Source organism: Elephantulus edwardii, unplaced genomic scaffold (assembly GCF_000299155.1).
Source record: "Elephantulus edwardii isolate Elephantulus edwardi_28Jun2011 unplaced genomic scaffold, EleEdw1.0 scaffold00036, whole genome shotgun sequence".
Classification (NCBI taxonomy): Eukaryota; Metazoa; Chordata; class Mammalia; order Macroscelidea; family Macroscelididae; genus Elephantulus; species Elephantulus edwardii.
The window spans coordinates 7,565,914-7,591,555 of record NW_006399786.1 but is presented as its reverse complement, the minus strand read 5'-3'; positions in this window follow the sequence as shown (position 1 = coordinate 7,591,555).

Below are 25,642 nucleotides of genomic sequence, written 5' to 3'. Positions count from 1 at the left end.
TATTTCATCCAGTTGAGAAAAACTGGATGAAATATGGATGCTGCTTTTTATCCTTAGCCATTTTTTTAAAAGTTATGTTGGTTTGCTTACAAGTTTGTATACACTGTGTTTTACACTACTCTTCATTCACATTGTGTTTCATACAATCATTTCCATGCATTGTGTTTTATAAAACTAATCCCCATTGGACTATACCCACCATTATCCTGTGTTTTCAGGTCCTGCTGGATCGTTCTCATTCCCTTTATCCCCTCCCTCCACCCACCAAATTGTGCAACACTGTGATTTTGCCCCTACCCATCCTCATTCACCCCTCTGCTCCCACCTCTTCTGCCCTTGGGTCCTTAATTCTTACTAGTTCTTAGCCATTATTGTTGTTATAAGTGTTATTCCTTCTCACTATCGCTGCTTAATCATTATTTCTTTCTTTCCTGAACTCCTCCATTCACTCATCCTGTTTACTATTTACCGTGTGTCCATCCTTTGTCTCAGAAACTTGACTCCAAAGACTCCAAACGTGTAGATATGGTGACATTGCTCTTGTTAGGTGTTATCAAGTTGTTTTGACTCATGGTGACCCCGTGTGATCAAGGAGAAATGCTTCAAAGCGGTTTCTATGCAATCATTATGGGATCAGTTTGATCTTTCTGCCCTGGAGCCAATGGGTGGGTTAGAACGCCAACTTTCCATTAGCAGCTAAATGCACCACTAGAGCCCCTTAATATGAAGACAAAAGAAACGCAGTGTGGTGTGCTGGGCAGCCAGAAGGGACACCTGAGCCAAGTTTTGAGGAATGAGGAATTAGCTAGAGTGATGTGTAAGTGCAGTGCATAGAAAGGAAGTGCAGTATGTGGTCTGGTGATGGAACTGCAGGTGGCCAAGTAGGAAGTGGAGAGGATGTGGGGGTCTTCCTTTGCCGAGGACAGTTGTTATCTCTAGTGAGCTTTCTTGTCATTCCCAGGACAAGAAGTTAATTGGTCCTCTTGCAAATGACCCAATAGGTGCTGCCTCACATGCCTGAATTTACATGGACCTGGGTCATGTCACCCCATCTCATCTATAAATTCACAAGAGTTACAGTTTTGACCATATCAGGATGATCTTTGAGAACAGAACATTTCCTAAATTACAAAATGCACAAAAAATTGCTGGCATGGACTTGAAGATCTCCCAGCTCCTGTGAATGGATATTGCTTTGTAACTACAGCAGACGCTGCTTGACTCATTCTTAACTCGTCTTCCTTGGATGCCCCTGTTATATAGGCTGACAAAGTGACACTTCACTGTCCTGGCTTCCTCAGCCCTCACCGCTGTTGTTGCCACAGGGAACCATGTGATCAAGTTCTGCTTAGAGGGAGATGAGTGGAAGTCAGCAAGCACTGTAAGAACTGCTCTTGCCCTTCTTATAGCCTCGAATGTGGACATTATGCAGAAGCTGCCACAATCACTTACTAGTTCATTTTTTAAGTATTTGCTAATAGCTCTAAGTAAATTAGTATCTGATTTATTGCAACTTTTATTATGAAGTAAGTGAAGGGGAGACATGGTATATAAACAAATAAATAGTCAACACTCTTGGCACCAGCAGTCAGGAAATCAAAAAGCGTATCGCAATGGGAAAGTCTGCTGTTAGGGACCTCTCTAAAGTACTCAGGAGCAACAGTGTCTCTCTGGAGACTAAGGTGCGCCTGATACAGGCCATAGTATTTGCAATCGCTTGTTATGCATCAGAGAGTTGGACAATGACTAGGGAGGACAGAAGGAGAGTGGATGCTTTTGAGCTGTGGTGCTGGAGAAGGGTACTGAATGTACCATGGACTGCCAGGAAAACAAACAGATTTATCTTGGAGAGGATTAAACCAAGCTACTCCCTGGAGGCAAGGATTCTGGGGCTTCGTCTGACATACTTTGGACATGTTGCCAGGAGGGACGGGTCCTTGGAGAGGGACATCATGCTTGGGAGGGTTGAGGGACAACGCAGGAGGGGAAGATCCTCTATGAGATGGATTGATTCAGTGACTGGGGTAATCGGGATGGGTGTGTCAGAGGCAGTGCGGTTGGCGCAGGATAGAGCAGGGTTTAGGGCTGTTGTGCATAGGGTCGCTATGAGTCGGAAACGACTCGACGGCACATAACAACAACAACAATGTATAAGATACCAGTAAATGCTGGGAAGAAAATAAAACAGGACCATGGGAGCAGTAGTGGTCCAGTGGTTTTATTCCCTTCAAGACTGTAAAGCACAGTGCCCTTTACAGCGATGCAAATGATAAGTGGAATTGAATTTATCTGCACTGTTGTTTATTAGTCAGATTCTACTAAAAATCAGAGAATGAGTTACAGTTTCTTTCATAGTCTTTACCAAAATCCATTTGTAAAAATGGAATGTTGTTGTTATGTGCTATTGAGTTGCCTGTGACTCATAGCGACCCTATGTACAAGAGCTCTAAACCCTGCTCTATCCTGTGCCAACCTCACTGTCTCTGACACACCTACTCCCATTACCCCAGTCACTGAATCGATCCAACTTATCGAGGGTCTTTCTCTCTTGCACTGTCCCTCCACCCTCCCAAACATGATGTTCCTCTCCAAGGACTGGTTCCCCCCTAGATTGTTCTTTTTTTAAAATTTATTTTATTTTATTATTTTTGTGTGAGTGTACCGTCAAATCAGATCTGAATGGTACAGGAGGAGATTGTCCCTCCTTTCCCGGCAGAGCATCTGGTGGATTAGAACCATGCACCTCTGGGATTGTAGTTGCAGCTCCTTACCACTAGGCCACCAGAGCCCCCCAGATTATTCTTAAAAAAATAAAGGTACACACCCATGTTTATTGCAGCTTTGTTTCCAATAGCACAGAGTTGGAAGCAGCCTAATGGCCCATCAACAAACAAATGGATAGAGAAGCTGTGGTATATCCACACAATGGAATATTACGCAGCATTGAAAAACAAGGAACTCATGCAATATTATTCAAAGTGGGTGACCCTGGAGGACATTATGCTGAGTGAAATATCTCAGTCACAAAGGGACAAATACTGCATGGTGCCACTGTTGTAGAACGGGTCTGACATCAGAGTGGGGGTATGACAGAAAAAACTGGATAAATTATGTATATTTTATTGAAACAGATGAGGGAAAGAACATTAGAAGTGATATATGATTGAGTATTATGGTTAGCACAGGAATCTAGAATTAAGGTTGCATAGAGAAGTGTACTCGGGGTAGGGGGTGGGGGAAAGGGACGTGGGAATTGTATACTAATGAAGGAATTTTTTTTTTTTCTTTTTTCTCTTCGGAGGGGGAAGTGAGCTGGTGGGGAGGGGTGGGAAGGGAGAAATTTGCGGCAATGAATGAATGGAAATCCAAAACCTCTGTAAAAAAAAAAAATAAAAAAATTATAAAAAGAACCAAAAAAACACCACCACACAACTTTCATTCCTAACTTGGATATTCATCACAAACTAAATAAAATTTTCTTTCTTTAAAAAGTGAAAAAAATACTGCAATCCCAGAGGAACACGGTTTGAATCCACCAGATGCTCTACCGGAGAAGGAGGCGCAATATCCTCCTGTACCAGTCAGATCTGATTTGACGGTACATGCATACAAAATAATAATAAAGAAAAAAAAAGTGAAAAAAAAGAAATAAAAGGGACTATGAGGGACATGTATGTAAAACATAATTTATCCTATTTTTGTTTTTGTTGAGAATATACACAACAGAAAATACATCAATTGAATAATTTGTACAGGTGAAATTTAGTGATGTTGATAGTGTACATTTTGATCTGTCTCAGCTTTGGAAACTTCTAGATCATTCTTAGCTGTGTGACATAGATTTCCCCTTCACCTCTCTAAACCTCATAGTTCTCATCTGTAAAATGGTAGTAATAAAGTCTGCCTTACAGGAATAGATATAGATACAGATTTTTATTTTGTTTTCTTAGTTATATATTTCACCATGATGCATTATTTTTTACACTTTATTGTAGTTTAGATTAAAGTGATTGTATATGAATTATTGAGTCTTTGAAAACATCAGTAACACACGCAGCACTTAGCCAATATTCTGAATATTTAGAAGAGGTCGTGGCATTAGAGACATTATCGCCAATGTCAGATGGATCTTGGCAGAAAGCGAAGAGTACCAGAGGGATATATCTATCTGTGTTTCATTGACCATGCAAAGGCATTTGATTGTGTGAATCACAACAAATTATGGTTAACCTTCTAGAGAATGGGAATCCTAGAACACTTGATTGTATTCATGTGAAACCTATACTTGGACTAGGAAGCAGTCCTCAGAACAGAGCAAGAAAACACTGTATGGTTCAAAATCAGGAAGGGAGTGCATCAGGGATTCATCCTGTCTCCATACCATTTCATTCTATATGCAGAACAGATCATTCAGGAGGCTGGGCTGTATGAGGAGGAATGTGAGATCAAGATTGGAGGAAGACTCATCAACAGTCTCATTTATGCAACTGACACAACCTTGGTTGTTGAAACTGAGGAGGACCTGAAGTGCTTACTTCAGACGGTCAAAGACTGAAGTGTTCAATGTGGCTTGAAGCTCAATATAAAGAAGACAAAGATTCTCACTACTGGACCAATTGGCAGCACCAGGATAGATGGAGAAGAGATTGAGGTTGTTAACAGTTACGGCTTGCTCAGCTCCACAACCAACACTCTTGGGACCAGCAGTCAGGAATTACAAGATGAATTGTATTAGGTAAGTGTGCTGTCAGGGACCTTTCCAGAGTACTGAGAAGCAATGATGTCAATCTAGAGACTAAGGTGTGCCTGATCCAGTCCATGGTCTTCGCAATTACTTTAATCTTAAATACTTTGGGCATGTGGCCAGGAGGGACCTGTTCTTGGAGAGTGACATCATGCTCATAAGGGTGGAAGGACAGTGCAGGTGAGGAAGACCCTGCGTAAGATGTATTGATACAGTAACTATCTATTGCTTTGTTATTATAAATATTGCTACAATAAACATGAATGTGTATGTATCAGTTTGTGTTACAATTCTTATTTTTTAAGAATATATGCTTAGTAGTGAGATGGCTGCAATGAATGGTATTCATCTCCAACATTTTAGCACCAAACAGCATACTATTCACAGTGCTTTTACAGACTTACATTCCTACAAGCAGTGTATGAGTCTCTTACTCACTGCTTGTCTCTCCACATCCTCACCAGTGTTTGTTATTTTCTGTCTCATTGAACTTTGCTGTGGTTGCGAGACTGAGATGGTCTCTTGCTATTGTTTTGAGTTGCAGTTCTCTAATAGCATTTTCTTGAGCATTTCTTCATTTTTTGGTTGGTTATCTGAAGTATCTTTTAAGATTCTTTGTCCTTTTCATCTGTTTATTATTAAGGTGTTGACCTTTTCTATAAATGTAGAGATTAATTCTTTGTCATATATGTCATTGCCAAATATTTCCCCAATACATAGGTTCTCATTTAACTCTTTTGGAGAAGTCTTTTGATGCACCTAAGTATTTCATTTTTAGAAGATGCTAATCAACTAATTTATCCTCCACAAATTGTTAATTTTCAGTTTTATTTATACCATAGATTAGGGTCCTAAGTTACCCCCAATTTTATTCTTTGATTAATCTTTGTAAGGAAACTTTGATGGCTTAGTGTTAAGGAACAGCATTGCCAATGTAGAAGTATGTGGTTCAAATCCACCAGTGTCTCCACATAGAAATATGGGCAATTTTCCCCTGTGCAATTACTACCTCTGAAAAGCCACTGGAGGGTCAGCTATAGATTGATTCTGACTCAATAGTACTCAACAGCAACAACAACAATCTTTATAATTTTGGTTTTATACCTTGGTCCTTGATCTATTCTATGTAGTTTTTTAGATGGTATGAAATACACATCTTGTTTCAATTTTCTTTGAATAAATATCTAGTTTGCCAATACCATTAGATTAAAAGGTTGTATTTCCTCCATTTAGTAGATTTCACCTTATTGTTAAAGATCAACTGCTGTGGGTGGAGGGGTTTAGTTCTGGGTTTTCAGTTCCATTCCATTGATCTAGGCATCTGTCACTGTCCTAGTACCAACCTGCTTTGGTAGTTGTGACTGAGTAGTAAGTTTTAAGATCAGGAAGTAGAGGCCTCCTACTTTGCTTTTCTTTTTCACTTGTGCTTCGCTTATCTTCTGCCTCCTTCCTTTCCATGTAAAGTTAGTGAATACTTTTTCCATCTCTTTGAAGATAGATGATGATATCTGAATTAGAATTGTATTTTAACTGTAGATTGCTTTTGGTAATTGTAAAAGGAGTGAGAACAGCATAGGGAAGGCCAAGTCCAACCTCTTTTAATTACACAAAAGGTGATTATCCCCATCAACAACATCCAGTATAAAAATTATCCCTGTAAGGTCAGACATGACCCCTCTCCCCACACACACTCCTGAACTTACGTCTACTAATCACTGGGTCCAAAATTCATTGCCAATGACTCACATGCTTTTAGTTTACTCACGGTTGTGGGGTTTATTAAGGAAATAGGTTAGGAGGTGTGGGAGGCAAAGTGTATTCACAATGAAATTCCAGGTTGTAGTGAACAGCAGTCTCAAGCCAGATTAACAACAAGACACAATTCTTCAATTAGTTAAGACATCTTCTCAGTCAACAAGAGAAAGTCTAGATTCAGTCCAACAACAAATGCAAGAAGCCCCTGGTTTTCTCAGTTGTCCAGCATCCTTTGTCTTATAGCACTCACAAGTCACCTCTTCATTTAATTATCCAGCAAACAAAACCTTTAACTCTGGCTCCATCTCCAGGGCTCCATCAGGCCATGCCTTGCCACAGTCTTTCTATAGTCTGGTCAGATTTCTTTCTTATGTTGGTCTCACAACTGCTGATGATGTAGACAACACTGATAAACAGTGAACCAAGTGTCCATAGGTGAGGCAGCGGGTGACCATGCCTCAAGCAGAGCCAAGGATGGAGAGTGGACCCTCAAAGATTCACTTCATGTAAACATTCTTACTGGTCATGCAGTAAATCTTAACTCCACAATGATATTATTATTTTCACAATATTAAGTTTCCCAATCTTTGAGTACATCATATTTGTTCAATTATGTAGGTTTATTTTTGTTTCTTTTTTTTTTTAAATTTAGGTTGTTTATTTTTCATTTCAATGAACATCTACAGAGATTTTGGGATTCCATTCATTCATTGTTGCACCCTTCTCCCCGCACAAACCCCTCCCCCCTCCCCCCCATTTGCTCCTCTCCTTGAAACGCAAAAGAAAAACTCCCTCATTGGTACACAATCCCCCCCCACCCCCCACCTCCCCAAAACCCACCCCCTAGCCCCAAATATAATCCACTCTACAAACCTCTTATGTGATGTTTTGTAGGTTTTTTTTTTTAAAGTCTTTTGTATCTTTTGTTAGCTTTATTCCTAAATAGTCCATCTTTTGGATAACTACTGTAAATGGTATTACTTTATTTATTTCCTTTTCAGAGTTCTTTTTGTTACTGTACAGGAATCCAGTTGATTTTTGTACTCTGCCACTTTGCAAAATCAGACAACTAGATCCAGTGATTTTCAAGCCGAATCTTTAGGCTTTTACATATATAGAATCATATATTCTGCAAACAGAAATATTTTTGCTTCCTTTTTGCCAATTTTTGAGCTTTTAATTTCCTTTTCTTGTGTTATTGCTGTGGCTAGGGTTTCCAGAACAATACTAAAGAGGAGTGATGATAGAGAACACATCTTTGTCTGGTAAGGATACTTCTTTCTGAGAGATTTGGGATATTTTAAAAATGGAGTGGTAAAAAGTATTTTCCAATAAAATGTTAATAGATAAAATGAAATCAGTGGTACAGGAAAAGGCAAACTGGGATAAAATAGAACTGCAGGGCAGAGGTACCTTGGTTGTAATCTGGGCCCCTTTCCTAGAATCCTTTTAAATATATACATATGTATGTGTGTGAGGTCCTGTCTGTACCAATAAACTACTCAATAAATTTTTCCCTATTCAGCAAAGTATTTAGCAGTAGAATTTATCTCCTTTTGTATACATTATTGTTGTTACTGGCTGCCATAGTCTGCCATAAACCATGGCATACTCACGGAACAAAATTCTCTTAAGTCTTCTACCACTTGACTAATTGTGGCTGGACCATTGTGATCCATTGTATGATTTTTAGTAGAAGATTGTCAGGTCTTTCTTTCTAGTCTGAGTGTGGAAATTCTGTTGAAATCTACTCTAACAGATGCATGGTGGTTGTATGTGTTGTACATGGACTTGAAATTGAACCCAGGTGTCTCACGTGGAAGGTGAAACTTCTATCACTGAGACCTCACTGTATCATTCTTTTCTATATAAACTTACAAATATACTTAGTGTATTGGGTATATTTTGGAATATAAAGCAAAATTTAACAGGGCTGAAAACCAAGGCAAAATTCCTTCTCAACTTTCTTTGTTCTGAATTACTAATGCTCTTGATTTTCTATTAATCTATGTAAACTAGTACACAGGCTGACTTGATAAAAGACTCTGAAAAAAGACTTTGAACTGCTGAGGTTCTGGACCTTTTGTTAAGTGGGGCTGGTATTATTTAACACTCTATCATATCCTCTTTTGATTACCTCTGTAAGGCTTGCTGAAACAAAATATGTCACGTCATCTTGCTAGGCCTCCATCACAAGCAATTTAGTGAAAAAGGGTCAAAACATATTTGTACCTTTAAGCATATAAGAGAATTAGTAATGGAGTTTTATTTTATCTTGGCATCTAATGATAACTGCTGAGGCCAATTGCAAAAGAATCACTCTGATTTTTGTGGTACAGAGAGATACACTGATTTTTTTAAATAACATTTTTATTTTATACAGGCTTACTTACAAAGTTTGTATACATCATTTTTCACACTGGATCTTTCCCATTTCCTTTACCCACCCCTCCCTCCACCCATCAAATTGTGTGAGTTTATGATTATCACCCCCCCACCCCATCCTCACTCCTCTGCTCCTACCCTCCCTCTCTTGGATCCTTATATATGTTTTATCTTTCTATTTCTACAATAATGGACAAATACAGTATTTGTCCTTATGGGACAAAGTTAGTTCACTTAGCATAATGCTCTTCAGTCCCTCCCAACGTGGATAGTTATTTCAAAATCATTGCTCCTGCATGATGTGTAGTATTCCTTTGTGTGAATGTATAATAATTTCTCAATCCATTCAATTGTGGTTGGACATTTGGACTGTTTCCATGTTCTTGTGATGGTATATAATGCTGTTTGTGCCTCAGTTATCTTTTTTTGGGGTGGGGGTAATGTTCCAAGCAGTGGGACAGCTGGGTCATATGGAATGTCTATGTTCAAATTTTTAAGGAAACTGTGCTGTCAGGGGAGGTCCACATGTAAAATTGCCATTTATGTTTCTTTAAAAAAATATTTTCTATGAATAAATAATTGAAAAAATAACCCCATCATTTGTTCTCTCACTTTGTTTCTATCAGCAAGTCTGTACTTTCTAACTACCATTCCTTCCTCATTGTTTCCAACTTTTGCTTCCTATTATCCAATAATTGTTAATGCATCTTGATTGCATGTTAATCAACTTATGACTGTAAGAGTTGATAAGAATTCTCTATTTCCTCTTCTTTGGCTTTAGTTATTGATGCATATATTTGAATAATAGTAATTTTAACTGTTCTGCCATGTGTGCTTTTGGATATAATCCTATTACTCACAACACTGTACTTCAGGATGGACCTTGAAATTGTCCTTTTCATTATGAGCGCCATACCATTATTCTTCAGTTTTTCATTTCTGGCACAGTAGGTCATATAATCATCTGATTCAAAATGACTCATGCCAGTCCATTCCAGTTCACTAATGCCTAGAATGTTGATCTTCATACATTCCATTGAGATTTTGACAACTTCCAATTTTCCTATATTCATTCATAGTTCATATATTCCATGTTCCAATTATTAATAATTGTCTGCACTGTTTCTCCTCATGTTTGAGTGACTTCCCATCTGAGTTCTACCTCTGGTACTATAGCTACCTGCTTCTGTCTGTTGTTCATAGTGTTTTCAGACTTGTTGTTTCCTGCTTCCTAGTCTGTCTTTACTAGGAGCTCTGCTGCCAGCTGTCCACCATGGGTGACCTCTCTGGACACTTGGCACACCAGTGGCACAGTTTAAAGTCACTCACACATTAAAGACATTAACATATTATTATTTGTTATATGCCATTGAAGCTTGGAAGGAGGAATGGCATCCACTTCCATAATAGCTTGCCTCCGGAAACCCTATGAACCTGGAGAGAGGATGAAAGGCACCCAAGCCTCAAGGATTCTCCTTCGTAGGGTTGTTATGAGTCGCCTGTGACTCAATGGCACTTGACAACAACAACAATGCCATTGAGTCAGAGTTGACTTATAACTGAACCTCCAGGGAGTTTTCAGAAGCTATAAATTTAATGAGAACAGACTGTTCAATTTTCTCCTACATTGCAGCTGGTAGATTTGGATTGGCAGCACAACTTCTTACCTACTTGGCCACCAGTGCTCCTTAAGTATCATATGGTTGTTGCTGTTAGGTGCCATTGAGTCACCTGCGACTCATAGAGACCCTATGTACAACAGCCCTAAATCCTGCTCTATCCTTTCCCAATATTATTGTCTCTGACACCCCCCACCCCCATTACCCGAGTCACTGAAGTGGACAATAAGTAATGAAGTGGAAGAAATTATAGATGCATTACTATTACTGATGTTGTTACTGTTATCATCATTAAAGACAGAAGAATAGCCACTAAGCCAAGTTTTTCAGTCAGTGCAATGAATCATGAATACAGATTATAGCAACTACTTCTCTCAGGTGTTGGTGATTTAAAACACATAAATCACAATCTTAACTGCTCTTTTGATAATTCTGGAAATGACATCATCTGACACTTGGTTTTAAGGCACATTATACAATTATCTTCACTAACACACTTAACGCAATTTTTCGTTCTCTAATTAGTCAACTTTTTTCCAGCCTGACAGTTGAGTTGTCATCAAAGCCACAATTGTCTCAAAGAAATCTTGATGTTCCACGGAATTCTTCTGCATTGTCATGATTGTCACAGGAAATGAAGAGCAGTTCAGAATTGTGACCTATCACCCAGGACCCACATGATTCAAAAGCAGCACAAGATATTTGATGTTGTGTCCAGATAACCCTGAACTGTGGACACTGGCTAAATGTTACAGGGACGCTTTGGGCTGAAAGGGCCACTGCCTTTCAAATTCTCTCATATCATGCCTGCCCTAGGCATTGGAAATGAATTTGTACCAGGATAAAAGATCCAACTAAGACACTATTTGGAAATAGTGGTGTTTGGCATTTCATTTCATGCTTCTCATGATTTCAGATCTTCATCAACTGATGAAAAGTGAATGGGAGAAAAATAATAAGAAAAGGTGATAGAGATGGTCATTGTTACTATTGTATGATTAAAGTAAAAGTCATTGCTGACCCACTGCTGACCCACCAATGAGTTTTTAGAGGCTGTAAATTGCCTGGGAGGAGATTTCCCTTCTTTCTCCTGCAGAGTCACTAATGATTTCAAACTACCAGAAAGAAGTGGCCTGTTAGCCAGCAGTGTAGCTGTCTATGGACTACATTTTATTACTTACACACTGTGTTCTTGAGAGATACTGGAGAACAAATGAATCCTTTAATGGTGTAAAGATATTAATGCTATGGCATAATCTCCTAATTAATTAATGCTAGTATTCATGTGCATCTTTTTCTCTAATTGAATCTACCAAGTTCAACCATCAAACTGTTGCTGTTAGTTGCTGTCAAAATGGTTCTGACTCAAAAAGTCAAGGACTGTATTCTAATATGGATTGAAGCTCAACATCAAGAAGACAACGATTCTAAAAAAAAAAAAAGACAATGACAAAAATTCTCATCATTGGGCTGATTGGCATGACCAAGATAGATGGAGAAGAGATTGAGGTTGTTAACAGTTACAGCTTGCTTGGCTCCACAATCAACATTCTTGGCACCAGAAGTTAAGAAATCAAAAGACTAATTGCATTAGGTAAATCTGCTGTCAGGAAATTTTCCAGAGTACTGAGAAGCAATGATGTCAGTCTAGAGACTAAGGTGTGCCTGAGCCAGTCCATGGTCTTCGAAATTACTTGCTACGCAACAGAAAGCTGGATAATGACTAAGGATGACAAAAGAGGATTTGATGCCTTTGAGTTGTGGTATTGGAGAAGAGTCTTGAAAATACTATGGAGGCCAGGAGAACAAATAATTCTGTTTTGGAGAGGATGAAACCAAGTTTCTCCTTGAAGTCTAGGATTTTGAAACTCTGTCTCACATATTTTGGATATGTGGCCAGGAGGAACTGCTTCATGTTCAGGAGGGTGGAGGGACAGTGCAGGAGAGGAAGACCCTGGAAGAGATGGGTCAATACAGTAACCTGGGCAATGGGGGTAGGTGTGTCGGAGTCAGTGAGACTGGCTCAGGACAGGGTAGGCTTTAGGGCTGTTATACATAGGGTCACTATGTGTTACAAGGGACAAGGCAAATAACAACAACAACAGGCTGTTAGATAAAACTTCTTGTTATGTGCCATAGAGTCGCCTGCAACTCATAGCGACCCTATGTACAACTTACTGTCTCTGACACATCTACTCCCATTCTCCCAGTCAAATCAGTCCATATCATAGAGTTTCTTCCTCTCCTGCGCAGTCCCTCCAACCTCCCAAGCATGATGTTCCTCTCCAAGGACTGGTCCTTCCTTGCAACATTTCCAAAGTATGCCAGACGAAGCTTCAGAATCCTTGCCTCTAAGGAGCAGCCTGGCTTCACCCTCTCCAGGATGAACCTGTTCATTCTCTTAGCAGTCCGTGGTCTATTCAATACTCTTCTCCAACACCACAGCTCAAAGGCATCAATTCTCCTTCTATCATCTCTAGTCATTGTCCAGCTCTCTGCTGCATAGCAAGTGATTGCCTGTATCAGATGCACCTTAGGGTCCAGACTGACATAATTTCTCTTCAGTACTTTAGGGAGCTCTCTAACCACAGATTTTCCCATTGTAATAAGTCTTTTAATTTCCTGGCTGCTGGTGCAAAGAGTGTTGACTGTGGAGCCAAGCAAACTAAAGTTGTTAACAATCTCAATCTCTTCACCATCCATCATGATGCTGCCAATCGGCACAGTGGTGAGAATATTTCTTTTCTTGATATTGAACCTCAATCCATATTGAAGGCTGCAGTCCTTGACCTTCGGCAGCAAGCTCTTCAGGTCCTCTTCAGTTTCAGCAGACAGGGTTGTGTCATTTGCATAATGCAGATTATTGCTGATTCTTCCTCCAATCCTCATGCCACATTTCTCCTCATAGAGCCCAGCCTCCTGGATAATCTGTTCTGCATATAGATTGAAAAGGTATGTAGATAGGACACATCCCTGGCCTATACCCTTCCCAATTTTGAACCATACAGTGTTTCCTTGCTCTGTTCTGATGACTACCTCCTGGTCCCTGTATAGGTTTTGCATTAGAACAATCAAGTGTTCTGGGATTCCCATTCTTCTCAGAGTTAGCCACAGTTTTTGTGATTCATACAGTCAAATGCCATTGCATAATCAATGAAACACAGACCATCCGCTGGTACTCCCTGCGTTCAGCCAAGATCTATCTAACATTAGCTACAATATCCCTAGTATCACGACCCCTTCTAAATCCAGCGTGCACTTCTGGTAGTTCTCTTTTGAAGGGCTGTTCCAGTCTTTTTGAGATAATCTTCAGCAGAATCTTGCTTGCATGTGATATTATTGTTCAATAATTTCCACATTCTGTCGGAACACCTTTCTTTGGACTGGGAACAAATATAAATAACTTACAGTCAGTTGGTCAAGTTTTTGTCCTTCAAATTTCTTGACATAACTTGGTGAGCACATCTAGGGAAGCATCTATTACTTGAAATATGTCAGTTGGTATACCATCAATTCTTAGGGCCTTATTTTTTGCAAATTCTTTCAGAGCAGTTTAACTTCTTCCTTCATCACCACAGGCTCTTGCTCATATGTTGTTTCATTAGATTCTTCTGTGTCTGCCAATTTCTTTTGGTAAAATAACTCTGTACTCTTTCTATCTTCTTTTAACACTTCCAGGATCATGTAATATTCTGCCAAAAACATTCTTAAGTATTGCAACGCAAGGCTTGACTTTCTTAAGTTCCTTGAGCTTAAGCGAGTTCGGCCCCTTTGATTTTCTGACTCCAGTTGCTTGCCTTTTGAAATCTCCTGTTCAGCACCTTCAGGTCTTGATTTTTTCCTTCTGCTTTGGCTTCTCTGTGCTCTAGTACAATATTCAGAGTCTCTTTTGACATCCATTTTGGCCTTTTCTTCCTCCTCTGTCTTTGTAATGACCTTTTGCACTCTTCCTGGATGATACTCTTGATATCATCCCACAACTCATCTGGTTTTTGCTCATTGGTGTTCAAGGCCTCAAACCTGTTCCTCAGATGGTTTTGAAATTCAGGTGGGATAGACTCAAGACCATATTTTGGTTCATGTGAATTTGATTTCACTTTCCTTAGCTTCAACTTGAACTTGCATATGAGAAATTGGTGGTCTGTTCCACAATCAACACCCGGTCCAGTTTTCACAGCTGATATTGAGCTTCTTCAGCGGTTCTTTCCACAGATGTAATCAATCTGATTCCTATGCATACCATCAGGTGAAATCCATGTGTATAAACTGCGTTTGTGTTGCTTATAAAATGTATTTGCGATGAATAAATTGTTGATTGTGCAAAAATTCCGTCATTCTATCTCCAGCTTCCTTTTTGTCACCAAGTCCATGCTTTCCAATTACTGATCCTTCTTCTCTGTTCCCAGCTTTTGCATCTTGATGACATATTCGATTGATGTCTGACTGCAAAAATTGCTAGAAATCTTCTATTTCCTCTTCTTTGGCTCTGGTTGTTGGTGCATATATTTGAATGATAAGTGGTATTCACTGGACTTCCTTGTATACGTATGGATATTATCCTGTCACTCACAATATTGTATTTCAAGACGCAGCTAGAAATGACTTTTTAACTCTGAAAGTAACCCCATTTTTCCTCACCTTTTCATCTTCAGCATAGTAGATCATATGATCATCTGATTCAAAATATCCCATGCCAGTCCATCTCATCTTGCCAATATCTATACCATGTTAAAATTTATGTATTCCATTTCTTCCTTAACAATATCTTATTTTCCTGCATTCATGGTTCTCACATTCCATGTTCCAGCCACTAGTGTCTGCTTACAACTATATTCCTCTTCCTTAGTATTTCCATACTTGAAAGCTCCACCTCTGTTGCCCTCTCTGCTAGTCTAAGTGTGTTCTATTGTACACAATAGAACTTCTTCTTAGATCCTTTAAAAAGAAACTGGCTGAACATGAAAACAACATCCCAGGAAATAATGGACTAAGTAGCGACACTTAAAAAAAGATGACACTCGATTGCATAAATTGTTTTTCATTGCTGTTGAGTTGGAGCTCATAGCTGACCTTCTAATGGGTCTTCAGAGGCTATAAATAACATGGGAGGAAATTTCCCATCTTTCTTCCACTGAGAAGCTGGTGGTTTCCAGCTGCTTGCCTTTGGACTGGCAGCATGACTCCCAATCCACTAGGCCACTAGAAATCTATAAATTGTTGTTGTTGTTAGGTGCTGCCAAGTTGAGTAAAACTCGTAGAGACTCCATGAACAGTAGAACCCTGCCCTGTCCTGTGCCATCCTCATCTTTGCCACACCTCAGCCTGTTCTAGCCACCATGCCAGTCTTCCTCATTGAGGATCTTCCCCTCTTTGACTGACTCTCCACTTTTCTGGAGATGATGACCTTTTTCAAAGACTGACAACTTTTAACAACATCCCAAAGTATGTAAGATGAAGTTTCACCTTTCTTCCCTGTAAGGAGCACCCTGGCTGCACCCTCTTCAAGACACATATATTTGTTCTGCTGGCAGTTAATGGACTATTTACTACTTTTCTCCAACATCACAACTCAAAGACAACAATTCTCCTTCTATAATCTTTAACCACTGTTCAGCTCTCAAATTCATAACAAGTGTTTGAAAAGACAATGGCTTGAATCAGGGGCATCTTAGTCCTTAAACTGACATCCTTGCTCCTCATCACTTTGGACAGGTCCTCAACTGTTGACTTGTTTAATGAAACACTACATTTTTTTATTTCTTGATTGATGGATGATACCAAATATGTTGATTGTGGATCCAAGGAATATTAAATAGTTGACAATTTTAATCTTTTCTCCATCTATCATGATGTTGCCTGTCAGCCCAGAGGTAAGGGTCTTTTTTTATTTGATATGGAGATGTAATCCATATTGACAGCTGTAGTCTTTGATCTTCTGCAGCAAGTGTTTCAAGTCCTTCTCACTTTCAGCAAGTAAGGTTGTGTCATGTGCACATTGTAGATTATTGATGTGTGTTCCTTTGACGCTGATTCTTTACATTCTTCTTCATAAAGTCTGGCTTCTTGAATGATTTGCTCAGCACAGTAACTGAACAGGTATGAAGCAAACGTATAGTCCTGACTCACACCTTTCTTGATTTTAAATCATGTAGTGGTTATGGAGAAGAGGGAGAAAGAAAAACAACTTGGGTCCCTGGACAACTTTCTGTAGCAATTTCCTGGCTTGACTGGTCCAACACCTCTACACTTTTATGCCAGAGGGAATTTTTTTTTTCATCTAGCACTGTCCTTTGCACCTTGTACTATTTCCTGACTACAAATTACCACACTTAGTATTTCCTCAAAGGTTGAAGGGTTAATGTGACACAGAATTCATCAAAAAGAAAAATAAAAATGTCTTCTCTAACACCCTGTTCCCAGGTAATGAACAAAGCTCGAACATATAGACAGATTTAGCATATTACATATCCTTAGTATCTATAGCAATTTATATTTCTTTTTGTTTGTTTCTCTTGTTTGTGAAATGAAATTAAAACTACCACATTACAACAATATTGTGTTTTATTATCTAGGACAAAAGTAGCAAAGTTTTTGTAAGTACCAAGTGGTCATTATTGACTTTGTTTCTGGAAACATAGGTCAACAGAAGGATAACTAACTATATGGAGAAAAAGGCCTTTTACCAGGGGAGATGTAATGTGTCACAGAAATCAGCGCAGAGGGGACTATAAACTGTGAGAGTGTGAGTAGAGTGGTTTGTGCTGAACATTATAGTTGAGGGAAATTAGCTTCACCCTTTTCTAAAGCGATACACCCCATGCATTTGTCAAATCACCAAGCTGTATCACACAGTGGGTTACTGGGCTTTAAGGGAAGCGGAAACTGTGGGGACCCCACAAAACTCCCTCAGACACATTTAGTCTGTGGTTGACAACTCTTCACTCAGACTCTAGATGTGGGGGTAACCTTTAGTCAAATCAGAAGGCATTTTGCATATGCCCAGCAGGACAGAGATGAAGGAGATGGGCAGGTGTGACCTGCCGGAGTAAGACTGAGACACAGACTTCCTTTTCAGCCTGAGGACAGGGTGTATTTTTACTTCACTGATACCCCTGATTCATCTGGGATGGTAAATAGCACAGTGAGTAATTCAGAAAGTGGAAACGGAAATTTGCTTTGTCTGCTGTCAGGCTTTGTGTCAACACTGTGCTGCCTTTACTACTAGAGAAGTTGGGAGAGGAACTTGCCCCCTCTTCTTTCTCTCCAGGGTTGTACTGTGTAATCTCACAAGGTGAAGTCCCTGGGACACAAATAGTTAAGCATTTGGCTTCCAATAGAAAGATCCACTTCCGAGTTCTGATCTACTCAGAGGTACCTCAGAATACATGCTTTGATGATCTCTGTCTGAAAGGTGAGACAGTGCAAACTCTGTGGAGCACAGTCCTACTCCAGCACACGTGCTATTGCCAGGAGTAGGAGTCAATTCCACAGCAGGTCATTAGTTTGGTTTGAGCTCAAAGTACAGTAAATTGAACAGATGTTCTGGGAATTTTAGCAACACAGAGACTGCAGGGGTTTCCTGAGATCTTATAGGGTCACCAGTGTCTTAAATATTTTTCATTGTTTTACCAGAGATATGAAAGACCATGACTCCTTCACATGAGAAGTTGAATTAAGTTCAGAAATAATCCAACTTGTTCCATTTTGGCCAGGAACATTCTTTACAGTTTTGGCTGTTGGTTACCTTCTTTAACGGCTCCATTACATGCTGTTCATCTATTTGTGATCGCATCTGAGATGGTAGACCAGGCACTGGAACTATCAAATGAGATTCAAATTTAGTCACAAGGCCATAGTTCACTCTGATTTTAGAATTCAGTCTGACTCCATGACCTTTGCCATCTTAGTTTTAGATTTATGTTCTTGAGAGGGATTCTTTGGCACTCACTGTTGGGGTGCACGAGACAATCCTGAGATCTTGACATAGTTCAAGAAAGAAGTTTAGGAGCAAGAGGTCATGCTGTCTGATCACTCCCAGCGTCAACCTCATGTGCCAGGCCAGCTTGGAGGAGAGACCACAGCTCTGGGGCCCCAGCCTCTTCTGCGGTCACCTTCTTTACTAAGGTCGTTAACGAGCATGCCAATTAGTGGCCATTACTCTGGTGGTTGCTGTGATGTGGAGACTTGTCCACTGAGAAATGGCCTGAAACCACAGATTCATTTAAAATAGTCAGGCCCACTGAAGATGGAAATAACTTCTTGTCTGTTGATCGCAAGTAGTGCCAGGAGGAGAAATCTCAGGAATAGAAGTCTGGCCCTCTGACTCAGCAAAACCCCATCATCTGACATTTTCAGCCTCCATGTTGATCCTGTCTTGTGGATATGGTTCTCCAGTTAGCCAAACCTAAAAGGAGGCCTATCAAGTCATGTTCTGAGATACACCGATGCAACAATGATGGAGACCTTTGATAGCTTCCTCCTCTGACTTACAGTCTATTTCTCTAAGGGATCACAAGATTTGTGGAATACTTGAATTTCACAAATGCTTATGATTTTTCAAAGTTGATAAAATGTTCAAGAAGAGGAGGAAAATATACCAGAATAGATAGATTATTTTTACTGAGGATGATACCACCTCAGCAAATGTTTGGCAATGTCTCAAGAAATCTTTTGCTATCAGAAATTAGAGGGTAGGGGAAAAGCAGAGGAAGATGCATACCACCTGATAATACACAGGGCATCCCTCCCTGCCTTAGCTCCTACCATAAAAAGCTATTGGATCCAAAATGTAAAGGATGCGAAAGTTGAGTAACACTGTGTATTAATTTTCTAGGACTGTTATGGCAAACTGGTACAATGAGTGATTTAAACAATAGAATTTGATTACATTATAGTTCAGTAGGTTATGCACACATCACTCACTGTCACTGAAGTGGAACCTACACAGCTGACTCTCCAGATGGCTTTGTTGTTGTTATGTGTCACTGCATCTCCGATGACTCATAGCAACCCTATATACATTAGCTCTAAACCTTGCCCTATCCTGAGCTACTCTCACCTACTCCAACACAGCTAATCCCATTGCCCCAGGTACCGAGTCAATCTATCTCATCTGTGGTCTTCCTCTCCTGGGCTGTCCCCCCACACTTCCAAGCATGATGTCCTCTAAGAACGGGTCCCTCCTGGCCACATGCCAGATAGAGTATGTGAGACAGAGATTCACAAATCCTTGCCTCCAAGGAGAAACTTGATTTTACCTCTCCAAGACAGACCTATTTGTTCTCCTGGCTGTTTATAATATATTCAATACTTTTCTCCAGCACTACAACTCAAAGACATAAATTCTTCTATCATCTTTAGTCATTATTGAGCTCTTTGATCTATAGCAAATAATTACAAAAACCATGGACTGCATCAGGCACAACTTAGTCTCTATACTGATGTCATTTCTCTTTAGTTCTTTGAAGAGATCCCTGACAACAGACTTCCCAAATGCAATTTGTCTTTTGATTTCCTGACTGCTGATGCCAAGAGTGTTGATTGTGGAGCCAAGCAAGCTGAAATTGTTAACAACCTCAATCTCTTCTCCACCCATCATGGTGCTGCCAATTGGCACAGTGGTGAGAATCTTTGTCTTCTTCTTGTTAAGCTTCAATCCATACTGAAGACTACAGTCCTTGACCTTCTGCAGTAAACACTTCAGCTTCTCCTCAGTATTGGTAAGGAAGGTTGTGTCATCTACATAATGCAGGTTGTTGATGAGTCTTCCTCGAATCCTGATGTTACTCACATTTCTCCTCATAAAGTCTAGCCTTCTGAATGATCTGTTCAACATCCAGACTGAAAAGGTACGGAGACAGAACACTTCCCTAACATACTCCCTTTCTAATTTGAAGCATACAGAGTTTCCTTGCTCTGTGTCTGATGACTTCCTCCTGGTCCAAGTAAGGTTTTCCAAGAGCACAATCAAGTGTTCTGGGATTACCATTCTTCTCAAAGTTAGCCACAATTTGTTGTGATCTACACAATAAAATGCCTTGTGTAGTCAATGAAGCATCGATCGACATTCCTCTGGTTCTCTTTGCTTTCAGCCAAGATCAATACGATATTGGCGATGATGTCTCTGGTGCCATTGCTTCATTTAAATCCAGTTTGCTTTTCTGGTAGTTCTCTGTTAATGCAGTGTTCCATTATTTTTGAACAATCTTCAGCAAGATTTTGCTTGTGTGCGATAGTAGTGATATTGTTCAATAATTTCCACACTCTCTTGGATCACCTTTTCTTTGATAGAGATGAATATGGATCTCTTCCAGTCAATTGACCAGGTGATTGTCCTCCAGACTTATTGGCACAACCTGTTGAGCATGTCCAGGGCTGCATCTGTTTGTTGAAATATATCAATTGGTATATCATCAATTCCTTGGGCCAATTTCTTCAGAGCAGCTGAGCTTCTTCCTTCATCACCATTGCTTCTTTATCATATATTGTTTCATGAAATTCTTCGGTATCAGCCAATTCTTTTTGGTAAGTGACTCTGTACTCCTCCCGTTTTCTTTTACTGTTTCCTGGATCATTCAATATTCTGCTGAAAGCATCCTTACATATTACAGTTCATGGCTTGAATTTGTTCTTCAGTTTCTTCAGCTTAAGAAATGCCAAATGAGTTCAGCCTTTTTGATTTTCTGACTCCAGCTCTTTGCACATTTCATAGTACTTTGCTTTGTCTTCCTGAGCTTCCCTTTGAAATCTTCTGTTCAGCTTCTTTCCTTCCCGATTTCTTCTCTTTGCTTTGGCTTCTCGGTGCTCTAGTGCAATATTCAGTCTCTTCTGACATCTATCTCAGTCTTTTCTTCTTCCTCTGTTTTTAGGAGGCTGTAAATTGCATGAGGAAATTGCATGTCATTCTCCTATGGAGCTGATGGTGGATGTGAATCACCACAGAGACACCACCTGTGAGTTGACAGCACAACAGTGTGGCACAACTCCCTACCAACTCTGCTACCAGGTTAAGGATGTGAATTGAGATTGTCTTTGAATCATGTTTTCTCTGATCTCTGCTGTCTCTTCCATATTCTTGTGGCTCTGAGCATTCCTTGCCTTACTACAGAAGCATTACTCCATTGCCATGTCTTTCCTGTTTATCTCCTCTCTTTTATTATACCACTCGGTTTAGATTAGATTATACCTTACTTGGGATGACCTCATGTTGATTAGTAACAAATCTAAAGACTTTATTTGAAATATAGTCATATTCAGAAGTACCAGGGGCTAAGATTCCAACATATATTTATAGGAGATTCAGTTTAAGGAATAAAACCTTGGGGTAGACAAAGAAGGAAGTCTTTCCACATACTCTGTAGTTAAAAAAGTGTCTACTAATCATCTATTACAACGATAGGCAGTTCTATGCTTTATGAGAAATTTTAAGACATATGTTCACTGACTTCAGGTTTCCAGTTTGCTTGGAGAGAAAGTACATGCATAAGGAAAAGGTGTGCTATGTATCCTGGCAATAGTTTGCTTATACAGTAGAATAAAAGAAATATTTAAGTGATAACTAAGCCAGGAAAACACACATCCTATGGGGAGTGTGTATGTGTTTGGTTTTCATCATGAAACAGGAGAAATTCTTGATCTAGTATGTTAAGTGTCATACAAGTCATAAGAACCCAATGCATAACATGAAACAACCTCTCTCAGCCCTGCACCATCCTCACAATTGCCACAGTCTTTGAACCTGTTGGTCAGTCCATCTCTTCAAGAATCTCCCTATTTTTTGTTTACCCTTTACCAAGCATGACACCTTTCTTCATATCAGCAAATGGAGGTCCTGAAAGCTTTATCAGCATCGTTAAGGTAAACCCTACTTTGAGGGGGAGTTCTGTCATATTTATTATCTTCTAACCAGAGCCAGAGGGGCTCACCTTCTAGAGTTTAGGAAAGTCTTGGAGGTGAAAGCTTGCTTTCTGGATAATTTATTCAGTGTAGATTCACTAACCTACTATGTTCTTCCTGAAGATGGTCAAACTTCAACTCACATGTTTGAGCAGGTTGTCAGGAGGGCTAGTCCTTGGAAAAGGACAGAAGTCTGGTAAAGGTGGATGATCAGAAAGAGAGGAAGATCCCCAACAAGATGAATTGACATTGACTGTAACAATGGGCTCGAGTATAACAAAGACTGTAAATGTGGAGCAGGGTAGGACAGAGTTCAGATTTGTTGTTCTTTGCATCACTGAGTCTTAGGCAAATTGATGGCACCTAAGAATAACAGCAACCACAAGGGATATAAAAAACAATTTTGAGGAAGAAGATGACAACCATACTTCCAAGTAAAGTGAATAAACATTTGATCCAGATAAACATTTGATTAACCTTATTGTATGTAGAAACTTCAGGAGAGAAGTAAGTAGTTGATCAGCACATGCAAATATTTAGTTACACCATGTTACTTGTTTAGTTGAGGGGAGACTGTGAAAGAAGTAATGATTCCTGGGTACCTACTTTATGGAAATTCCTGAATAGTATAGACATTTAATACTGTTGACTGCTTACTTAAAGGATTGGGGTCTTGAGTCCACATGAGTTGTCTCAGTAGAATTATGTAGCAACCTACTATAAAATACTCAGCCATTAAAAACCTCGAATGAAGGAAGTTCTTTTCTGATACACAGAGAATTGCCATTAACCAGAACTCACTGTGCACCATTTTCTTTTCTTTTTTTATTGGGGAGCTTAGTGGCAAGGAATTCACTACCAATACAAAGAATCCACTGGCTTCTCCACAGGAGAAAGATGGACAGTCTTCCCTTGTCTGATTAACTGCCTTTGAAAATGCACTGGATGGTCAGCTATGGGTTGATCCCAACTTAATGGTATACTACAACAACAACATGGGCATGAGAAATTGGAGACTATGGCAGTGGAAAAAGGATTCAAGGAAGATTAGAGGACAAGAGACAGACTGCTGATTTTAGGTCTTTCACTTCCAGTCTTAGAATCTTTTAGGACACAGGTCTTTTGCTTTACACAGTGAAGATCAGAGAGACATATTGCTTCCTTAGGGATCCTCCAAGAATTCTCCAATAGTGCTGGCGAGAGTTACAGAGACTTGGGTCCTAAGAAGCCAGTAAATTCAGTGGAAGGAAGAGTTAGGGCTTGGAGTGTTTAGGGAAACTCCCTAAAGAGGGTGGATAAAAGTAGGTCTTATGTAGGGAGATTAGATGTGATAGAAAAAGTGTTACAAGAGTTGGTTGCATAGGAGTTCTATTTAGTGGTCTGGTTCAAGGAATACCTGAATGTCTGTATGTTGTTTAGAAACTCTTCCCCTCCTTTCAATGATGTTCCTAATGAAAATCTCCTCCCTGTGATTTACAGTCTCTGAAAATCTGCTGGAGAGTCAACTATGAGACAATTCTGACTTGATGGCAGTAAGTTTGGAGCATTCAAATGCATGATTTTCCTTCTTTACATTTTGGAATTATCTTTATTACTCTAGCAAAATCTGATATGACTGGTTTTTGCATGTTGATCTTTTACCCTAACATTACAGATTTTTCTGTTATCCTCACAACATCTATTGTGCTTAAACCCATTGCTTCAATCATTATGTTAATCCATCTTCTTAAAAATCTGTCACTGCTATGCTGCACTGAAAAACAACGAGCTCATGAATTATTACACAAAATGAGTGACCTTGCAGGACGTTATGCTGAGTGAAATATCTCAGTCACAAAAGGACAAATACTGCATAATGCTACTGCTGCAAAGTGGAACTGACATCAGGGTTGGGGGAAACTAAGAAAAGAGGGGATAAATAATGTATACTGCATTGAAACAGATGAGGGAGAGAACTGTTTAGGAGAAACATATGTTTAGGTATTATTGTCATGCTAAGAATCTAGAATGAAAGCTGCATAATGGAGTGGAGTGGGGGATTGCATAACAACAAAATAATTTTTCTTACTTTTCAAAGAGAAAAGCTAACTGGGGAGAGGGGTAGTCAGGGAGGAAACTGTGCAACAATGAATGAGTGGAAATCCAAAGTCTCTGTAAACTTTCATTAAAACCTATTAAAAAACTCTCTTCCTCTCTCACTGACCCTCTATATTTCCAAGCATGACGTCTCTTTCCTAGAATTCATCCCTAAAGACAACTCATCCAGAGTATGTGAGACAAGGTCTCATCACTGCTGCTTCTATGAAACACTCTTCTAAAATATACTCTTTGTCCAGGGTTTTGTCAGCACTCTTTGCCAACACCTCAATTCAAAGGCATCAATTCTTCTTCATTCTTTCTAATACATTGTTAAAATTCTACATTTATACGAAACAGTTGAAATACCATTGCTTGGACTAGGCACACCTTAGTTTTTAAAGTGATGTTTTGGCTTCGTAGCACTTTAGTAGATACTCCAAGTGTAATATGTATTTTGATTTCTTAACTGCTTCTTCCATACGTGTTGATTATGAATCCAAACAAGATAAAATCATTGCAGCTTCAGTATTTTTCCTATTTATCATGATGTTGCTTATTGGCCCAGTTACGATGATTTTTGCTTTCTTTATGCTAGATGTAATTCTTACTGAGTTAATATGATCTTCAGTAAGTACTCAAGTCTTCCTCACTTTCAGCAAGAAAGGTTGTATCTTTTGCATATTTCAGGTTGTTGTTGAGTCTTACTCCAATCTGATGCCACATTTTTCTTCATATAATCCAGTTTCTTGGATTATTTACTCAGCATACAGGTTGAATAGACATGATAAAAGGATCAATCCTGAAACACACCTTTCTTGGTTTGAAACCAGTCAGTATCTCTTTCTGTTCTGTATCTTCTGTTCAAACATCTGTTTTTTGGTTCATATACAGAATCCTCATGAGTACATAATTACATTCAAGAATTCCCACTCAATGTTGCATATAATTTATTATGATCCATAGTCTAATGGCTTTATGTAGTCAGTGAGACACAAGTAAATATCCCTTTGGTGCTTTCTGGTTTTAGCCAAGATCCATTCAATGTCAGCAGTGAGATCCCTTGTTCCGTAGCCTCTTCTGAATCCGTCTTGAATTTCTGGCAGTTACCTGCTGATGCAGTGCTCCAGCTCAAATAGATTGTGTGTTTTCATGACTTATCTGGAAA